This window comes from Syngnathus scovelli, chromosome 8 (assembly GCF_024217435.2).
Source record: "Syngnathus scovelli strain Florida chromosome 8, RoL_Ssco_1.2, whole genome shotgun sequence".
NCBI classification, from domain to species: Eukaryota; Metazoa; Chordata; class Actinopteri; order Syngnathiformes; family Syngnathidae; genus Syngnathus; species Syngnathus scovelli.
Window position 1 is genome coordinate 10,738,750 of NC_090854.1, and position 15,054 is coordinate 10,753,803.

Here is a 15,054-nt window from a genome sequence, read left to right on the forward strand (position 1 = left end):
AGCGCATGGGGCCCAGGGGTGCACTTGATTCGGTCATCAACATAATGAGGTAATTTGAAACAGATTGCCGCTTAGACAGATAATAGGCACATCATCAATGTGCTGGCCTGACCTTTACTAACAAAGCATAAAACTGTCGAGATGTCTCAAGGCAGTTCTGCATCAAGTCTTCCCATCAAGAGCTGATTCTTTTCTTATCTGTTTATGCTCCGTGGAAATTGTTTTCACAGTGATAATTGATGACTATTTTTTTGTTACGATATCCATTTCGCACCACTGCGATACATTTTCATCTGCTGAAATTGAAGACACACTCTTTGATTGCAATTCCGTTTTCACTGCAATTTTCAAAATGATAAATAAAAGTAATTAGTTACTTGAAAAGACGGGGGAAAAAAAGGAGCTACACAGTATCCCCCAGGAAAAGTGTGACATAAATACGAAAATACTTACTTGCATGCAGTATCTTTTGAAGTTGGCAAATCTGTCTATGAACATGATTGGAGACACTACGGACATGCCGAAGACCCGAATCTGATTTATACGACTTTAATGTAGTCATGTAATGCTGAATAATTAGTATACGTTACTAGTGGGGCGCCACCTGGGGCCATATTTGCATACTGTCTATGTGTTGATAGTGAACCAGGAAGGTCAAATAAATCCCTTCGGAGTAGCCGGATGACCTCCGTGTTGTTTGGATTTGGAAAACCTCCCAGGAAATAATGGAAATTGAATTAATCCCGCCGCCCGCTCATTCATTTTTTATATCTGTTTGATATGTGTTTTTTTAAACAATTTAATTGAGTTCCCAGATGTTTTGTTGACATGACTCTGACAGGCTTGCGTCAAGAATTATAGCACAATTTACATACCCTCTGTCTTGTCCGGCTGAAATTAGCCCGATTTTAAGATCTGTAGTATGCACTGGTTGTTTGATTTTTTTTTGGAAGGGGAATTTCAGAGATTCTCAACCATTATTTTCACCTGCCCGAGCATTTCCACTCCTCGACAGAAATCGTGGTTGCTATGAATTGTCAATCTTTTGAGATGCCGGGAAAATAAAAGCAGCACAAGACTTTTCATCCTTTGATATTTTGGAACATTGGCTGCATTTTTCAGCATTTGTGCGTCATTTCTGATGTTTTCCCTTTTGTTGACGGGAATAAAGACTGGACCTCTGCTCCTCTAACAAGCACGGCCAGATGAATAATCAGGAACATTTTAAGCAGGCTTTCAAAATTTCTTCGAATATGACAAAAACAAAATCAGCGAAAGCCATCATCAATTTTACATCATCTTGGGAAATAATTTCCAGCATTCAAAAAATGAGCAGTGGGAAAAAAAACAAAGACAGATCATAACACGCAATCTAATGGCAGATGATTCACGCATTGTTGTGATGCTTGTTAGCAACTTCTTAGTCATTATTCCTCATAAAGCTCATCGTTGCTCAAAGCAGAGAAAGAAATGATTTTGTTGATTCATTAGTCATTGTTTCTCCCTATTGTAATTGTGAACTGTTTTGTCAAAATATCTGCCTAATTTACATGCTTTAGTTAAATTCACAAGAGATATGCAATTAGCTTTGCCACCACGACCTTATGACGACTTTTGGGGATCATAAGAATCAAAGCAGTACATGAGTTTAGTGTCATACAACTGAGCATCTGTAATAATTAACTTCCAAATGATCATAACAAGCAATGTACATTTTGGTAGAACTTGCCCAGCACTGTTCTCAGATGAATATTTTCTCCACCTCGTTAGTCTCTGTTTACAGTCTAGTAGATCACATCATGCAGAGAAGTCGTGCAGATTACAAATATCCACTGGACTCCTCACACGCTGTGCCGAGATAAACAAACTGGAGTGGAAAATGCAAAGAAAGGCATATGGGAATACAAAACCGGGACAAAGAAAGCACCTGCTGTTGCGTACGCACCGACTCGACTCCTTGTTACGCCACCGCGTCCTCACTAATCCGATAAGGTTCATTCGGCGTGTTCCATGATTCTCCGTGTATAATGTTCCTCCATCTGTTGCCTTCACTGACCTTGGACTTGTCCACGCAGCTTAAAGATGTGATGTGAAAGAACGAATGTGAGGTTTCCAATATCTTATTATCACTGCTGCAATACAGAAGAAGGGGAAAGTCCCGTCCGTCACTCCTCGATCTGTCAATGGTCACTTTAACCAAGATGAGGGAGGTGGAGCGGAGAGTGCGGGCCATCCAATGAGTTGTTTTTGGCGGAGAGTAAACAAGGCGCAGATTGTCCCTGTGAGAATTCCGTGTGACGGTGCAACAGGCGGGAGCAGCTTGAGCACAAAGCAAAAAAGGTCGCCGTCAGACAGGCTGGTGTCACCTGATCTATTGCAGGTTAACACACTCGGAATGATGTTGTCATCAGTGCGGGGCTGCATGACCACAAATCTATCAAGCTAGGACCTTCCTGTATGTCAGCTTTCTTATATTATCATTTGATGATGCCATTTATTCCTCTGTACTTCTGCTTTACCTCAAGAGTGACAGATTGATTTTGTATCATCTTTTAACATTCACCAAATGTAGCCTGCTATCCATTTAATTTTTTAAATTTCTTGTCACAGGTCTTTCTTTCGGCAAAAGGTCACCAGTCAATCGCAGGCCACATCAAGCAAACAACCATTAACATTTTCTTTGCCGATTTTCCTAATTAGCGGGGATATTTCTGCACTCATGATGGCTCTAGGCAAGGAATACTCTTGAGGTACGCTCTTCAGCCCCCCATCCAATAAGTCTCAACTTGTCATCCCATGCGGCCCGCTTCAGCTCGGGCCCAAGGCAATAGACTGCCCTTGTAGCGACCACTCTGCTCATTCGAGTTGCAGTTTGGAGTCTATCCCAGCTGACTTGAGACAAGAGGCGGCAAATACTCTGCCCTGGTTACCAGACAAACACGGGGCACAACTAGAGAATCTAATTCACACCTATTGCTTGCCTGTCTGACAGATTGACACGCTTGAGAGCAGTCAGCTATATGGGAAGTTCTGTCACTTACGTAGACAAACACGGTAAAAGAGCCCATCGGCTTTTGTCCGTGTCTATTTTGTCGAAATGAGAAAACCGGACCTCGGATTTAAAAACTTTAAATTTAGCGCAATGACCTTTTCATGGCCACGTTTAAAAGGCTTCGCTGCAGACTGGCTCTAATTAACATTAGCCTCCAGCAGCTGACTGGTGTCCTCCGGGAAACAGAAGCAATACTGGCTGAGCCGTAGTCCTGTAAAACACAGCCAAAGGCCATGGGTTCATCTGTTCGACGCCCCCACTTGCCGCCACCTCCCGTCTCCCACCACCCACTCGCGTCTCATTTCCCCACACCGGCAAAAAAAAAAAAAACATGCTCAAAGAACTTTCTGTGTTTGTATCCAATCATGTCGTTTTTAGAGCGGGAACCTTAGTGAACGATATTGTGTTTCGCACCCACTCGCACAACTTCCGAGTGATTTTGCTTGTTCATGTCATCAGTTAACAATTCCGTATGTTGTTCTTAGGTCTTTTAATGGGAATTGTATATTTGGTTCCTCAACTTGATGGTTGCCATTTTGACTTTTGTGCGGCATGCAACACGTTCTTTTCAGATGAATGTAGCCTAGCAAGATTTAGGTCTTGATATCTCCAAATCAGGTTGGGCAATTTGTACATAGCTGGCAAACCTAATTAAAGTGCAGCGTTGGTTTTGCATTTAAAACAAGGTTAGTGTTTGATAACCTCGAGTTTCACGGATAAGTGCGCACCCACTGTTTAAATATTTGGCAACCAACGAAAGCGGTGTGAGCTGGCGGCTTTCCGTCATCCTTAAACACATCTGATCTCATCCCATTAAAAAAAAAAAAAAAAGCTTAGAAACAAAGTGTGTGATTCTATGATTGCTTCGCATATTTCACTCAAGGTCAAACATTTCCACAGCTCGCCGAATCAAGACACTAAGTGCCCCCTCACTCACTCATGAAAGAACCCGATGGAAACGATTCCCTCATGTCTTGTGCGTTGTGGTGTAGTGCAGCAAAGTACTCCCTGGGCACCTGCCATTTTTCACAGGGAAAAAAAAAAAATCAATCAGCTGTACAAGAGGGGCTCATTTTCATCATCACTTCATTGACTTTCTCCCCAGCTAAATTTGCTTTACAACTACCAAGTGATACAGCTGCAGGCAAAGAAGATCATAGTGCATTTGAAAGAGCTTTTGCACGCACGCTGTAGTTTTCCCTTCAGCCTTATTACCTGACATTTAACTGGTCGTGCTTACATGTTGCTGACAAAAGCGTTTTGTCTTTTGCTCTCGCTAGATACAGGCACACAAAGTGCTTTGCTGGATCTTCGTAGCTTTGAGGCATCATCAAACAAGTGGTCAGATCGAAGAGAATCAACATGCTGTAACTTTTTCTAGAAGTTCTGCAAGAGATATATAATAGTAATTAAATGATCACTTATGATTTATTTTTAGAACAGGTCCAGAGCTACTAATTTAGGAGTTGTTGACTTTGGGCAAAAGGTGGTTTACATTATGGACTGGTGCCCAGTCCATCATAGGGCACATTGAGCAGGAACTGAACCGTCAGGCGGACGAGCGAACACCATCAGCGACTTCCTTCTTAATTGTATTTTCTCAATTTATGGTACTAATTTAAATCTCTCAAAGGGGAAATTGAATTTACACTGCGGTATATTTTGGTTGTTTTAAATTCTGATGCACATATAATGGAATTCTTTTTGGCTGCAATCCTGAGGGACTTATTAGGACTGAAGACATTTCCAATTATTTGGAAGGACTGCACTTTCATGGCCTTCACGTTGACCGTATTGTGCTTGGGAATGCGGATTGTGCTTTCTCAGATGGACACATTTCAGTTGAGGCAGCTGTGCTTGTTCCCAGGATGTGTGACGTAATCCAAAGTGACATTCAAGTATGTCCCCTGGACCACCGAACAGCTTCTAATCTTCGGGCTGCGTGCCTTCAGGAGAGGCCCTGGTTTCCCCGGCCATCCTTCGGAGGATGCAGCAATAGCAGATCTGTTCAGGCAGTCGGAACTGGAGGCTTGCAGCTCGAGTCCTGCTGCTGAAAAAATAAATTGCAACTGTTTGATTGAGTGTTAACATAAGAAGCCGAATGTGGTTGGAAGTTACCCGGCTAGATTAGCATGGTTACTTGTGCTAAACTAATAACCTGATTGGCAGCAGTTATTGTTCATTTTTTAATGTGTTTAATTTTATTATATTATGTTCAGCAGTGACAAATTAACCATTGGATTTAAAAAAAAACAGCTCATGCGTTGACAAAGCATCAGGACAAAAGACAACGCATCACAACCAACTAGCATGAAATGTAAAATTGCAAAGAATGTGTGGGTGTCGACTGTCTTTTAGAAGAGTTCCTATGAGAATTACCACGAACAATGTACTTTGCTGAACAAAAGGAGGAAAAAAATAGTCGGAGCTTTCGCAGTTCAAAGATGAACCACCATCATTATTTTATAGAATGCAAAATGAATTTGATCAAGTTGTTCCTGTATCTTTAGACCTACTATATATTTATATTAAATATTGTGTGATGTAATACTTAGCCAACCTTTTCTTTTACAGACTTCAGAAATATATTTCTTAAAGTGTGTTCTTTCCTATTTCCTCTTATGAAAAAGTATAGGAAACTATAAAAAATGGAAAGTATAAGCTAATTTAAAGTCAGCCTGCCGTTTAAGTACCATCAAGAAAAGTAAACATTTACAGAGCAGCAAAGCCAGCTGTCGGAGTCGGAATGATAAGGTGGTTGTGCTTGAGATGGGCGATCAGATGTCCACTGCAGCTGGAAAAATAACAATAATAAAAAATGATTTTGAACTAAAAAGCAAGGCCATTGATTAGATTGGGCAGTCAGTTTGCTTCATTTGCTAATTTGGATTCGCCCTTCCTTTTGTCAGTGATTAAGCAATCCTGTCATCAACCAATGTATAGATTTGATCTGCCCTGAGATAATCAAGGTCAAAGATCTGATGATTCACCTCCTTTATGTGCATGTCAGCACTCGCCTAGTTATTATGGTCAATTAAATTTAGAAGACAACAGCAGTTCGGAGGTTATCCAACAAAATCTTAACGCTACTTTTGGTTGTAAATCCTGCTCGGTGTGCGAGGTCACCGCGAGATTTATGATGATGAGGACTTGGCTTTAGGGAGTCTTTGTGAAAATGGAGGTAAAATTCCAGAGGGATAAACATAAGAGCGGCTCTTCATCCATCTGGAAGAACTGAAGTCTCTCCTTAATGCATAGTTAGCACCAAAAAAATAAAAAAAGATGTTTAGTGTCTCATCGAGCTTCTGAACGATTTAATGAATGATAGCATCTTTTTCACGCCAGGAAATCACATCTTAGAAATGCTTGAGAGGTTTATTCACTGTAGAGATTTGCTGTGAGTACTTTGCATAAACACAGCTTTTGGCTAAACAAAACTGTATATTCTTAATGTTATTAACCCTAACCAAAACAACAACAAAAACAATAAAAATGAATGCAGAGTTGAATGTGATCATCTGTAGTGACATTAAAGACATATTGCATATGTAGAAATGGATTTCTTTTTTTTATATATAATTGCTTTTGCACCCTGGGGGCTTAATATATGGATCTTGGGGAACCCATAACAATCTTGAATTGGATGCTGGGTTTGGAAAGGTTCGTACCTTCTCGTGGCAAGTGAAAACCTCATTCCTGTTTTTATAAATTGTGCCAAAGTCCATTTTCCTTTTAAAATAAGTGGGATTACATGACTGTTTCTTCTCTGCCCTGCCGTCATTGCGCGGTAACACTATATGCACAAGATGCGCACCTTTCAGTCTTTACAGCTCTTTGTCTTTCCGGCGGCATTATGCAAAACACATGACAGCTTTAGTGCTTTAAAGCCCGTTGCACTCAAGGTCATAGAAGCGACTTGATGCAAAGACAATCACCAATGCCTTGCTGTCAGCCTCCTGTCAAATACTCCATGCGTAAATGGATCAAAAGGGAACATTCCGGTTACATGGGACTGATGGGTGAAACCATCGTGAAGATCTTTTCCATATGCTGCACCTTTGTAAACAGGAACGTGCTTCCTTTTGAGTCAATGTCAGGGTCCAAAACCCTCACCACTGCCAAGCATTAGCCCTAGTGAATTGGCTTAATTCAGTTTTTGGCAAATGAGAGGAAAGTTGAAGGAAAACAGGCCAGTGAAAGTTCTTTTGGATGTTTTGTTTAAGGCACTCGATTCCTAAATGACGATTTATCTTCTTCTCATCTCTTGACGTTGTATTAATTGTCGAGCGCTGATAATAGCAGTTTGAACATCTTGCTGCAGGCAAACCATCCCTACGCAATTGTAGCAAAAGCAAAGCAGAGCAGAAAGCTGAACACTAAAGGTTTGTGTCTTTCCCGGAGAAATGGCGCTCCGGTGTTTCGCCATTTTCACAAATAGCCACGCAAGCAGACATGTTCTGGGTGTCCGCATGGAATTTGTGTTGTTTCTTTGCTGCCCGGGGGTAGTTGACAGCTGTTGTGTTTGCCAGTTCTCGTCAGGTTGCGGGCCAACGAGTTCTAGCGTTCTTCATTGCCCTGCACCCACACCGCTTCTCCCCCTACACCTCATCGCTGCTGCAGCGAAACATGGAAATTGATGTTGTCAGTGGCGGGTCCCAGTGGATGTACAGAATCAGCGCCATCTAACTTCCTGCAACCGTCACCGAGCCGCGTGACGGGGTGTGCGGGAGGCGAGGTATGGGCCTTGCCGTTCACCCCCAGCCAGCCTCCCACCGCCTTGTGGTGAGTGATGTCACACTCTCAGGGATGCTGAAGAAGAGCACAACGGCAGCAGGCGGCAGAGATAAGACCCCAACACACACACACTTCCACCGACCACAGATTAAACAGCGGGATTAACCTCGCTACTCCGCCAGTACCACCACGGTGTCTTTCACCCCCTTATCTGCCCCTACCTCCTCCCCCGTTTCTCCTCCAACATTTGCCGCCATATATTTGTACAGCTGTCATGTAGTTGGGGAAATTGCTTCTTCGGGCTGTGTGGGTTTTTTTTATTGAAATATAAGAAAATAGAACTTGGTATGCCAGAAACTTTCCACACAGAATGTATTTTCGTGTTATCCTGAGTCACTCTTGATATAGCTCATCTCTTTGAAAAGAAAAATCTTTGCATTGTGATTTTCTCTATTGTGTCAGTGTTGCATTTTTTTCTTTATACTTGCCACATTTAATAGCTTGATGTTTCATCTGCAACATAATGTTTTTCTACGATTAAAGCCAGAAGCATCAAAAAAATAAATAGTCAAAGAGATAAAGACCAGCCCTGGAGCTGCACTATGGTAATGGTTTCTTTATTTCATGCACTATTGTTCAGGGCACAAGCCCGTACTTGGGCAGGTGTCAAGGTTATTGGAGTCAAATGTAAATGTAAAAATATAAATACATGTTCAACATCTGTATCAAAATGGAATGGAATAAGTTTACATAATTAGAATGGAAATTGAGATGTTTCCAATATTGGCCCAAAGCCAATACAGCACAGCCACCTCCGAGAATATCTCATACCCATCTTCCATCTGACAGAAATCATGCATTATTCCCTTCAAAAAAAGGAAAAGAAATAAATCGCTCAACCAAAACTCACACACGAGCTACGTTTACATGGACGCATAAAAGAACGATGGGAATAAGAATGCTTCATGTACACAACCAGGTCAGGAAAAATGGGAAAAAAATACACCAACGGCAAAAAAGTAGATATGGACAGAGGCATGTTTTGTTGAAACGGAAGTCTACTACTATTTGCGGTATATTTTGTCAATCTTCAAATGTCACATTGATTCGTTCAGTGTTCATGAAAACAGTGAATCCGATCATTTTAATCCAAATTCAAGATTCAAGAGTTTTTATTCGCCATTTTGTCCATGTAAAAGTAGCCAATGTTTAATTGTAAATTCATCCATCAATGGTCTTATCCAATTTAATGTCTTCTCTGCAGTATATGATTGATTGCTCTAAAAGGATGAATTTACGATAGAATTATTCACTCGCCGTGTCTTCCAATGCATCTTTTCATGTTCACACTTAGACCTCTAATTTCTTTTGTCTCCGGTTAGTAACTATAAGCATTACATCACAGGTAAGAGGGAGTGGAGCCTCTCCAAGGCTTCAAAGCATTAAATTAGCATGGCATCCTTGTGTGTTCTCGAGCTGTGATAGAGCTAGTGACCAAGAGTGCTATGACATTCCATTGATCCAGAAAATTGCTGCAGAGCCAGCCTTGAAATTAGTTTAAATTGCTGAATCAGAAATGTTATCCTGGATCCAGTCAAGGCCAGCGTAAACCTTATGCCTCTAATCCCTCCGCTGATGTGAAAACTTGTCAGGGATCGTGTCAGCCGGCGCCACAAACGATGGGGGAATTTGGGCTGGCTGTGACACAAGGAGACGCATGCGAGGCGGATTTGACTTGGATGCCGTTCATGGCTATCGCAGTTGTGCAAATCTTGTTGTCTTTGGGAAATTCCCTTTCAATCTGCCCCGGTCTTGTGCTTTTCCATTCAGTTACAGGCAAACTCTTGCCGCTGTGACAATATCTTATCCCGAGCTCTTTTAGATGTGACTTGAGTCATAAATCAGAGCTTTAAGGTTTGAGATTGAAGAGTTGCCATCAATCAGAGGCCTTGTTTATCCTCTTTTGGATGCTTCTACAATCATTTGACAGAAAGAGAGCAGAAGTGGCAACTCTGGAAAGTCCCGATGTAGAATAAGCTCCGTTAAGAGCATCATTGAAGTAAACATGGGATTCAGGTCAAATATGTTCAGTCACAGACTTCTCTGTCTAAAAGGATTGAGAACATCGGGGAGCACTTCTCTGCCAGCACGCCAACAGACGGCGTAATCTCCGAGTTTGTATTTTTAGAGACAATCATTTGACGTGACTGACTGGTGATCAGTCTTAGCTGGAGAAGGGGACGGGGACATCCGATCGATCGATCTTATAGATCTGTGGTATTAGATGTGTTACGACTTATGTGTTTTCAGAAAATAGATGAGCCGACAACTTCAAATACTTTCTACAGCATCAACTGGCTGTGTTGAGTTTGTATAATATTGAACTAAATCACAATGCAGGACTGGTGGTTTGTCCTTGCTATATTTTTTGCTCGCCCGGATTGCCTCTCATAGGTTTTTGTGCGACACCAAACGTCTGGATTGATTGTCAGCGGTGATATAGTTGTGGGTGATGTGCTGCAGCCCCCTACGACCTTTCGCTGGATAGACTGTATGGCGGCTATATTTGAGATGTCTATTAAAAATGATGAAAAGATGTGCAATGCCACCACATCACTGAACCCTTACTGTTTCTCCACTGACCCTGAAGGACACGGATGTTGCGAATGTTTACTTCTTTGTCCTGAGACCCTGTTGAACATGAGCATAGGATCTGGATAGTTATAACCTTGGTTACCTTGGTAACCCAATGTGATTCAAGTGGATGAAAAGAAGGACGCATTTCTCTGTGGTACGATCAAAGATGTCCAAGACGCATCTTTCAAAGTGTGTAGAATAATAACCCCGGTGGATGGCGGTATTTCTCGATACTGGTCAGTCACAGAAATGAGCTTTAATCACCTCAGAGCGACAGTCTCGCAGGACACGTGATTATAACCAGTTTAGAGCGTCTCTGTTTGACGCACTTTGCTCGGCCCGCACGTTTCACTCTGACACAAATAGACGGTTCTGTTTTTAGGCATGGCGGCAGCATTTCAAAAACACGAGCAAAGAGCATTTTATCTGCCACTTTGATGGAGACCTTTGCACAACCTCTGTTTGTTTACCAATGTCAGCAAAAGTAAAACTGGCTTTATAGTTTCTGTCTTGCTGGAAAAAAAAAAAGTTGAACTCTAAGTGGGTGAAGCTTTAAGTATCATGCATAATCCCCTTTACTTCTGACGGGAATCAGAAACTTGGCCCTAAGAACACTCCACGGATTTTTAGGTTAGTGTGTGAAAATCCGGAAGGATAAGAGATTGCCCCAGTGGATACGGGCGGATTAGTGTATGTATTGATTTGTGTCATCTTGAGGAGCATGCAGTATATTACAAGCACATTAGGAGACAGTAACTCGGCACATTAAAATGTGGAGTGCGAGCGATGAGCACTTCAAACGGGCTTCTTTTGCGACTTGATGAGCTCTCGCTGTCAAATTTGAACTTGAAGCCAATCAAGGACTTTTCATGTAACTCGATAATCAAGATACAAGAAGTTCTAATCTTTAAAAATATATCGCGTAACTGCTCCTGAACTACATTAGCTCTTGGAGTACTTCCAGCCGATCCGTATGAAAGACAACGAAGATTATTATGAACCAGCTAATGGTGCGTTTATTTGAGCTCATTAAAAATATATGTCAAGTTAGTTTATTATGAATGGCCATAGAAGTTACAGGGAATTAAAAAGGTTTTAAAGCTGATGATCATGTTTTGTTGTCGTTCGGCTCGGACATGATAAGCACCACATACTGCGTTTGGCTTTATTACATCGATAAATTTTAACCGATTTCATCATTGTAAGTACGTACATTAAAAAAAGATATCTGTTTGTTTTACTCATTGAAGCTGATCCATCGGAGTCACAATAATCGCGTGTTGGGACGCTAAATAAATCCGGGTCATCACCAGTCAAGATCGTACTGTCCGAACTGAATATTTCATGTTTGGGCCAAGCCCCATCGCGAAAGAAAAAAAAAAGCATTATGTTTGGTTTCATTCGGCAAAGCCTCTCTGTCGTTAAATAGTTGCTGTGCAAGGACCTCCCGGGAAATTAAAAACATATTGTGCCACAATTTCCCTGTGACTCGCAAAATCTCCGGGGAGAATACTTTTCAAATTTCTAATAAAGGAGATGTGGAATTACAGTGAGGGGACCAGGCATTAATTAAAGTGGGAATTTCACTGAGGTCAACTCCTCATATTTATCTGTTTACACCCATGGCTTAGTCGTTGGTAAAGACCGCTCGGTGTATTGAGGTCACCGCTCGGGGGTGAAACAAACGTGTGGACAGTCTTAGGTATGATAGCCAAATGATTTATGTTATAATAAATAAAAATCTGAAGGGGATACAATGTTTTAGAGTGCAGTGGACCCTGCAGGAGGTAAACAAACGCTTTTCTGTGACTTTTTCCTATCCCACATTCTGCTAAGCGTTTTTTTTTTTTATAGCTGCTTTTTAATTGTTTAATCTTAACATCCTCCCCTCATTTGTGAAATTAACACTTTTAAGAGGCTGCGTTTGCATCTTATAGTGATTCGCTCCGATGTGCAAGATTATTTCTGCTGCCACAACCCCGCACAGTAGTTTTGCGAGTGTAAAAACGCCATTAGTGTTCTGTCCCAGTGCAGAAAATGCTTCCAACCGGGCGGGGTACCAAAGCAGTCGCTAATGGTGGCGGCTGCCCTTTCACCGCCTGGAAACTGCAGCCTGGTTGGTAGGCATACAAGTGACATATAGATGTTCCACTTATTTATTTTGTGGGAGTCAGGGCTGTGAAATAACAAAGTTGTTGGTTGAGGGAATAGAAATGGTCTCTATCCAATGAAAATCGCACTTTATGATGAAACTGTTTTGTTATTGCTCTGGAAATAAAAAAACACAATAGATGACATGTCACTATTTTCAACAAACAATACAGTGTTGAACAGCTTTGATAGGAAAGCCTGTAATTCTTTTGATGAAGCCGTCGTGGAACTGGAAATAATTAAGGTCTCAGCAGGGTAAATCTCAACACTTGTAGTGCTGTTCCCTTGATCTTTTCTACACGATCAATTTATTTCAAGAGGTTTCTTAAGCGTCTGATAATTCCTGATTACAACTGTTTACGACATGTGGCTCTTTTGCTACGCAGCCTCATTAACCTCCATGACTAAGGAGATGAATACAGTCAAATTAGGAACATTTGTGAAAGTGTTTTCTGAACGCTGCCATTTTTATTGTTATAAGATCTGTGCTTATCTCCTTGCTGATGACATTTTGCTTACTCCACTACTAGGTGGCACTAAATTCTACACACTGTCCCTTTAAGGCAAAATCAGCCGCAAGAATTCATCTTAAATTAGGCAATAAAAATCATTTTGTTGGTGAATGAGGCACGAAGTAAAGCAGGTATTTCACTAAGGACTGCCTAGTAATTTGGGATGGACTAACAAAAACTATTAGCTAAAGTGGGTCTCGGTAGTCAAACTCCATCAGGCCGTCTTTCCTGTGCAGCTCAGCGAGCGAGAGTGAAAAACCAACTAGGATTGATGAATGGTCTGTCCGAACTTCTCTTGTTTGTTTCATCTGTTTTTTTAAAAATGACCCGTCAAAAAAAAAAAAGGGAGAAAGGCGGTGTTGTGCACCGTGCTGGAGGAAGACATGCTTGCTTGAGTAATCCTTCACTTTTACACCGGCTTTTCGGGGCACCTAAGCAAGCCTTCACACATCAATACAAGGTGTCTATCCCCTTTGGGTAAGTTCACTTGATGACTTTCCATCTCCGTATGAGGGCTGAGATGGAAGTGCCGTGAGAATACACTGACATTGATTTCTTTATTTTAACCCTGCTTGCTGATGTATTGACTGCAATGTTGATCAGACAGCACTGCAAAGCAAACACACCATGGATGAGAATTAGACAACATAATAGTCAGAGGCCATAACCTTATCATTTCTCATCATTGTGATTCTGCTGATGATGTCACAGCGTAAACAGTATCGACTTAAATCAGACAATTAATCACAGAGGGACACTCCCGGACCAAGTTTCTCTGGCCACGACATGATCAGCTAGGCTAGCTGAAGATCTGGAGCCCCTTTCAATCAAAACATATCGTCCACTGCTCATCCTGAACCAAAATATTTTCCGTATTTTTGGCCTGGCGCACACCTCGTCACAGTGAAGAATTCCCAATATTGAATTGTGTAATTGGTACCACATGCTAATACGACATGCACGGCGCAGTGTTCACAGAAGGAATTCATCTGGTGTCCACCGAGGTGTATTTTTCCACTTGTTGTCACAGTGCGGCTTAAATAAAATAAACATGCTCTGTTCCTGACGTCTGTCGCAGCAAATTATAAATCTTGGCGAGGGTTGCAGAAAGCACGGTTAGTCCTCAGAAAAAAGGGCTTTGTCACAATCAGTAATGTATTATGAGTTCCTACGGTGGAAATTGGTTGACATAAAAGCATGCTCTCAAAGCAAGAGTACACACGGAACCTTGAGGAGAGCAAATTCTATCATGTTTATTATTAAACTGGCCTTTAAAGGGAAAATCTACGACCAACTCACTTTTTGTTATCTTCTTCTACAAATATGTGTGAAAATTACACAACCAAGTGAACAATTATGAATTTCCACCCCGCTATTACATCACAGTGGGTGAATTTCTTTTTGTTTTCTCTCTCTGCCTGTAGTGGTATTATGCAAGCGCCCTTCATTTGTAGTCTGTAGGCAGAGACGCAATACCTCCCTGAGCTTTTATGAGCCCCAGAGCAGAATATGATTGGAGCTTCCCTTCCGTCACGTCTTCACTATATGTGTAAAATGTTTGTGCTGTTGGCAGTTTTACATTGTAGTCAAACAGTAAAACAAAGCCAAAGGTAAACAGAGCTGCAGTGAGTTTCATTGGATGTTAGCGTCTGATGAGTGACACTTGATTGCTGAGGGAAGTTATCAACGTCCAGTCCAGTTAAGTCTAGTTGTCAAAGTAATGCATTCAACACTATCTTGGGTGAGATGATGGCTTGTTCACATCAGACTGGGCTACCCTTTTGAATGTGCTGATTTCAGCCAGACAAAGAATGGGTGTGGAAAGTGTTGTCAGTGAATGGCACGTTATTAAGATACCTGACACCTGTTTTAAATTGTGTATTCTACGTCCAGAAATGCATTTAGGTGACTTTTTCTACAGAATGGTGATTGCGTTTGTCTGGCGTTTGTCTGTTGAATGTGGCGGAA

The 15,054-nt window shown here is 41.5% G+C and overlaps 1 protein-coding gene and 1 long non-coding RNA gene across 2 annotated transcripts in view; one reads left to right on the forward strand and one right to left on the reverse strand.

Moving 5' to 3' along the window:
• asic4a (acid-sensing (proton-gated) ion channel family member 4a) overlaps nt 1-15,054 on the forward strand; it is a 58,445-nt gene that overhangs the window by 25,453 nt on the left and 17,938 nt on the right. The window lies entirely within an intron of this gene.
• Nucleotides 1,285-4,337, reverse strand: LOC125974221 (uncharacterized). Its single transcript, XR_007483413.1, has 2 exons — nt 1,946-4,337; nt 1,285-1,867 (listed from the first exon to the last, which is right to left on the reverse strand). It is a non-coding gene; the product is annotated as an uncharacterized lncRNA (long non-coding RNA).